General features: G+C 42.5%; 1 pseudogene; it reads left to right on the plus strand.

Moving 5' to 3' along the window:
• The first annotated feature begins 1,536 nt into the window (after window positions 1-1,536).
• LOC116923290 lies at window positions 1,537-6,780 on the plus strand (annotated as a pseudogene).
• Window positions 6,781-7,070: the final 290 nt, after the last annotated feature.

The raw sequence follows: 7,070 nt of genomic DNA on the forward strand, positions 1-7,070 counted from the left end.
GTCATGAAATGTGCCCCTGATTTCTTCGCCGTTGACCATGTAGATAACATCAACGTTACTTTTTCCAGCAGCGTGTAGCTCTACACCTCCAATGCTAGTTACCTTCCAATGACCGGGGGGAATTTCCTTGAAGGTGGTAAAGAATTCGCGCTTATCGGTCATGTGATTGGATGCGGCGGAGTCAGCGTAGAAGCAGTGCGGTTGATTGGCAATGAGGCACATTGAACTCAAGACACAGCCGAAAGACGTGCGATTCTTGTTGTGATTGTTGCTTCTTTGTTGTTTTCTTTCTTCATCTCTTTTTTGTGGACAGTTGTGAGCTTTGTGTCCAGTTTTTTCACACGAGAAGTATGTGATGGTTGAGCCGCTATCTCCATGCTGTCGACGATTTCCGTAGTCGTGCTTGTTTCCTCGGTAGCTCCATACACGGCCACGAAATCCTCTTCCACCTCGTCTGTGTATCCGTTCGGGCCCACATCGCCGTTTCTTCGTTTGAGTTGGACGCTGCGGATCTTTGTTTGGATTTCCCGGCAAAGAATGCCACGTCTGTGGGGTACATTTCTCCATTGTTGATGGCCTTGTTCATCGACTCTTCGGCAACGAGTCTTGTGGTGAGGTTCACCAGAGTCTGGTCAGCAGCTGGGACGCTCAGCCAGGATGACTGAAACGGACGATAACTGGGCGGCAATGAGTGTAGCGTTCGCATGATGAGCTGCTGACCGGTCACGGGTGAATTGAGGTTGCGAAGTTCCTCAGCCAGGCTCGATAATCTTGTGACGTGGCTCAGTACGCTGTGATCTTTGTCGTACTTGTAGTCGAAGAATTTTGCCAGAAGCAGATTTGCATTGGCGGCTGCTGCCTGAGCAAACTGCAAGAGCAGTCGATCCCACATCGCAGCAGATGTCAGGCATCCTTCAATGAGGACTTGCAGATCAGGTTCCACGTTGCAGTAGATAATTGGTCTTGTTACAATATCTTTTGTGTCCCATGCATCGATAAGGGCCTGGTTCGTTACAACCTCGTTGGCGAGAACCTATAGATTCAGAGAAAACTTTTCTTTAACTCAGATGTTTTTTTTTTGTGTGTTTGAGTTCCATACCAGAGAAAAGGCTCATCACGTTTTTTTGAAAGAATAAACATATTCTTTTACATTTGTCTCACGTGTTCAAGAAGAATAGCCATATTCTCTTAGGTTTGAAAGAATAACCATATTCTTGTACATTGATTTCACGTGTTTAAGCTGAAAAACTCTATCAGCAAATTAGCTTCTTCTCAACCGACAACTCAAGAAAAATTGAGCCATATGCGGCGCATTTAATTTCCTTTCCCACAAGTACCAGAATCCTCAAGGAACGCGCAGAATTGCCAGAAGGCCCCCAGGGGCCCAGCTTTGACCTTCTGCTTTGAAAATGAGAGAATTCAAAGATCAAAAAAACTATTTACATTTTTTTTTCTAAAACTATTTTTTGGCAGTTTTCAACAAAATTTGTGCCCTCCCAGTCCTTGCGCCCCTGGGCTTCAGCCCCGGTAAGCCCTATGGTTAATACGGTACTGAGAACAACTTTTAAAAGTAACAGATAGTGTAACGGCAGAAACCATTGCAAATGCAACTAAAACACTCAAAGACGATATAGTCGCACAAGGTAGGAACACCAGAACACTCGAAAGTTTACTCCAACAGCTACACACATTGCATTGAAAAGAAAAAGAATTGTTGTTCGGTACCATCAGTGTATTGCAGAAAGAGTTAGTAATTGCACTAATTGAAGATAAAAAGCAGATATCTACCCTAAAATTTGAACTTTAAATGTGCAAAACCAATTGGAGAGTAACAAAAACAAGGCAAAAAGTTCCAAATACACTTTAAGCAGTTCATTAGAGCAACTTCAAGAAAACAACGAGGCTCTGAAGAACTCACTTGAAAAAGACAATTTCCGAATCGCCGACCTAGAACAAAGCCTTGAAACCAACTTAGCAACTGAGAACCAATTGCAGAACCTTCTCAAAAGAAAAGAGGAAAACAACGCAGCTGTCGAGACCGACGGGCAAGAAATAATCAACAAACTTGAAGATGAGAAGACCAGACAGATCGAAAAACTAAACACTGCAGTAAACCAGATAAAACAAGTCTCAGAAACAGTAGAACAGCTCGATAAAAAAGAGATAAAAGTTTTAGCAGACAGACTCGACAAGGCTACAACAGAAAAAAATCAATTTAAAGAAAAACTTGCTGGATTTTACTTCGAAGAACAAGAACCTTGAAAAAGAACTTCAAGAACTCCAAAATCGGGTACGAGGACAGGAAAATCAAATTACATTTCTAGAAACCCAAGTGAAAGAATACAAAAAACGTCAAGTTAAATTCATTGAGACTGAAGACTTCAACGACTCAAGGTTAGACGAGTACGAACCAGGAGAAATAACCAAACTAGTGGGTGATATAAACGAGCTGACCTTGCCGACCGTAACTATAAAACGATAATCCTTCTGAATTGTATCAACATTATTCTTAATTTTATCTTAATTGGCAGCGAACCGCAATGGTCAAATATGTGGCTTGCGTTGAGTCCATCTCAAAATTGACTGTTGTCAACATTTACGGTTTTAGCGACTTCATGGTTCAACCTTTCGCTGCCAAAACCGAAGAGCTGCTTAACTCTGTCATCACTAGTTGGTCCATAGAAAAGAAAGAGGGCATCACCTCATTTTTTGGGAGTTCAACTTCGCCTTAAAGACACACAAGTCTCTCGTACGTCTTTGATGACTTCCAGCAACTGAATCATGATGGGACGTAAGATTATTTTCGATTATTAGATAAATGAAACTGTGTAATACTTGATATGTGCAGTCCTGCTCAGCCTAACTTGGTGGACGCTTACATCAAGAGCCCCATGGCTGTACCGATCCTACACAAGAACATCGTCGATGCATTACGTGTAGTGGGACGGAATCTCAAAGAAACAGCCTTCGAAGAAAAATGGAAGGACATCATTGAGTGATTGGCCATCATTGGTCGTATTCTACCCATGTTCTCCTTGGACGAACTGAAATCCTTGTGGCAGGAAATTAAGACACTGGATTATATTATCGTGTAAGAAGAATTAAAAAAAAAATTTAGAGTGAAACGTAAGAAATTCGTATAATTTTTTGTGGGGCAGGACATTTTTCGTCGACTGTGTCGTACAGTCAGGCAACAATCCGGCCGTCATGTTGATCAAGGAATTGGTCGAGACTGAACAAATCACTGGACCAAAGGCAACCTGGGCGTTGGCTGCAATTGGCTATTTCGCCAAGACTCCAACTCGTGAACTCCTCCGTGAATTGATGGTAATAAGCTTTGTATTGTATGTCTACTGATACAAGAATGTCCCTTTTATGATTTTGTTTTCTGCTTAGAGCTTGCTGAAATCTGGTCCTTTTCAGTCCAAAAAGGCCGTGATGCAAACCACTATGGTGACTGTTGCCGATTTATTAAATGCTGTGCGTGGTTCTCCTTTCAAAGCAGCAAAACGGTTTCCCGTTTCCACCTTGGGTGAATTCTGTAACAGGAAAGATGGTGTTATCATCAATGAATTCTTGCCTTGGCTTACGGGGGAACTCGAATCCAGCCAGGACACGGTTGATCGCATAGTTATCTTGACCGCTTTTGGATCGTTAGGTGTCGAGGAGATTGTCCCTATTTTATTACCGGTCATTCGTGGAACTCCCGGCAAATTTGATGAAACTACCGAACGTATTCGTGCCATCCTTTCCCTCCACCGTGTTGTGTTCACCATTCCGGAGAAGGTAATTTAATTCAACTGCTGTAATTAACTCTACTCTATCACTTTATTTATAGATTCATCCAATCTTGGCTAACTTGGCTAGTAGCATTACAGAACGTCCCGAAGTCCGTATGGCTTCCTTAAGTCTACTATTAATGTCTAACGCTCCTCAAACCTATTGGAAAAAATTCGCTGGTGGCACTTGGTTCGATCCTGATCATCAAGTGGCTACGTTCACGCATAACCTGATCAATTCACTTACGAAAATACCACCGTCGTCTCCTTTGCTAAAGGAATTGTAATAATCTAAAGACAATTTTTAAAATGACCATTAAAATAGTTGATCGATGTATTCGCAGTTACAGAATCAAAAAAGCTACAATTGCCTGGCCGATGGTTAAACCTGCTTCAACTGATCAATAATTTTTCTTCCCTGATATTCGATCTTCTCACCTGGACCAAGGAATTGCTGTTATGATACATAATCCAACCTACCGCGTCTCCCATGAGCAATGGCCCGTCTTTATGGCTAATCGTTACTTTTATCAACTGGGTCCATTATCTGCTGAAGTACTTAGCGTAAGTCCAAATAATAATTTCAAAATCGTTCATAGCTTAAAGTTTTTATTACAAATGGCGTATAGGTTTACTTGTGGAATTACAACATGTCAGATGTTTGGCAAAACGTTTGGGACAAAATTTATCTAGGCAGTACGACTTCAAAAGGAGATAACATTGAGAAGTTAAAGGCTATTTGGGATGAATTGAACGTCCCCCCTCGCCCGGCTGACAAACGTGCTGGGCTCCTACATTTCAACCTGATTGGTTCAATTAATCGTTTCATAGATTTAGAGGAACTGGGAAAATCTATTCCAGCTTTATTTGCAGCATCGCCAAGTACCAGAACAAGCCGTACGAAGTGAGCGTGTCCAAGTACCGCATGCTGGCCGAATACAACGTACGATTTCCCACTGAACTGGGCCTGCCCATACGGCTTTTAGCTACTCTGCCTCTCCTGATGTCCGCCCAAGGCAGTCTGAAGGGTGATGGAAAAGGCGGAATCAAATCGTGCATCAATGCTGAATTCAGCTTGAAATTGAGTTCAGAGATCCGTGTTGATATTCCTTTCAACGGCAAGTTCATCGCTACTGGAGTGGATGTCAGAGTCGATTTTCTTCCTACCAGTTATCTGAACTTCAGCTATAAAGTCCCTGGCCAGATCAAGATGACTTGGATTCCGGAAAAGAAATTAAAACCCTTTTTTTATTACCACGTCCTTCGCTACACTATCACCAGTGACTTGGCCAAAAGCTTAACCCCGATTCTAGAAGACCATGGAATTAAAAATATCGTCCTTGTTGACAAACCTATTGCACACAGATTACCTATTGGTGGTCGTTACGGCGTCAACATCCAGCTGGCTGAAATTGTTCACATGGTGAATTCCGATAAAATGGTTTGGTGGCAGTGGTTCCAAAAATAGAACTTTAATGGTTTGTTCAATCTCGGTTTCGTTCCCCTAGAACTTCGTGGTCGTCATCACGGTTTATTTTACGATCCATCTGGAACCCATGCGCGTTCAGTTACTGTCTACTTCCAATACCAGCATGCCACAAAGTCAAGTAAAAACACTCGCATTTACGAGTCGGGATCAAGTGAATCGAAGGCTGCTGTGGAGGCTGATTTAATCAGTCCAGTTGTTCCGGAATTTTGCCCTGTTCTCGGGCGTCTCTTTAAGAATCTGGAATGAGGCAGTGCTCACTTATTGAGGGCTGGAATAATAACCGAAAAAAAGAATGGAACGTTCATCCACTTCAACCTCATTGCTGGCCTGTCTAAGGATGCCTGGAACACTTAAGATTTCACCGATATCCAAATCGAAAAGTACGCTTCGGGCAACGTTCCAGCAACAAAGGAGATTAATTACTCTATTTGCTACACATCAAACCGCACTTGGAATAACCCTAATGCATACGGCTTTAGCAAAGATGTTTTAGAATTGAACGATGAGAAAAAAATTACATTCGGGGAAAATTGTAATCAATCGGGAATTCGTCTAACAACCAAAGCTTATCGTGACCGTGAAGCCGCAAATGCAGCCTCAGAAAGTCAACAGTGCTTCAAGAATCATACCATCCTATCTCTGTACGTAAGCCCGGAGTGTACCGAGGCCCAACGCACGGATCAAACTTATAACAATTACGAACTTATTGCCGAAACTGAAAACTTGTCGGAAAATGCTAACTACTGGATTAACACCGCCCGTCAATGGATCATTTACAAACTGTATCCTTTCACCGTGAAACATATCCAAGGACAATTCAACGCTGCCCATCATTCCACCGTGACCATCAAACATGATTTCAACACCGGGACGAGCAACATAACCTTCATTTGTCCCACTGAAACTGTCGTTGCCGTCAATGTCCGCATTGGAGACGAAACTGTTAATCAATGGGCTCGCTTCTCTCCATTGATGTTTGCGTACTCCAAAATCTTTTATCCATTAAACGCTGGTAGAAACTTCATCCGCGAGGCTTCCAGGTTGAGCTCAGGAGGTATTTCAGAAGCAAAATGCGTGATTGGACATGACAAACTGCGTACCTACGATGATGTTTTCTACAACCACACCATCAACGACTGTCCTCATGTTTTGATGACAGATTGTCAAAAGGGATCCATGATCGCCGTTCTTGCCCGAGAGGGTGATCAAGGAAAGATTGTCACTGTCATTAATGGTCAGGACATTATTGAGTTGAATCCAACACGTGATGTCACTGTCAATGAAGGCAAAACTGTTTACACAAAAATAAATCAAGAAGCCTCCATTTTTTTCGACGTTATCGACGAACAATCTGGAGCCTTTTAACCAGCTCCTTATGTCTCCACAAAGTCCTCGTAACACCCCGAATTAAAACAAAGTTACCACAATCCGTACGCTGAACCACATCGGCCAACTTTGAGTTCATCAAACCCCCACGATCCTATCCGTAAACCAATTTATCCGAGTAATTATCCTGTTCTCTCACAGCCAGAATGGAGACCTCCATCGATACCAGAAACGTATCCTACAAGACAACCTCCCTATCCTACTGCTCCAGATCAATTAGGCGAAAAGCATTCACTTTATTGCCCGAAAATGGCTGGGTACGAATCCAAGTGTCGACATGCCAAAGACTGTGCCATCTGGTACGCTCTTGTACTAACTTTTCCTGGAACAACCTGCAAATTATCAAATGGACATCCAGGATTCTGCTGTCTAGATATTCCCTACAATGGTACAAACACACACGAATAGATACATTC

The sequence above is a fragment of the Daphnia magna genome, linkage group LG5, assembly GCF_020631705.1.
Source record: "Daphnia magna isolate NIES linkage group LG5, ASM2063170v1.1, whole genome shotgun sequence".
Taxonomy (NCBI): domain Eukaryota; kingdom Metazoa; phylum Arthropoda; class Branchiopoda; order Diplostraca; family Daphniidae; genus Daphnia; species Daphnia magna.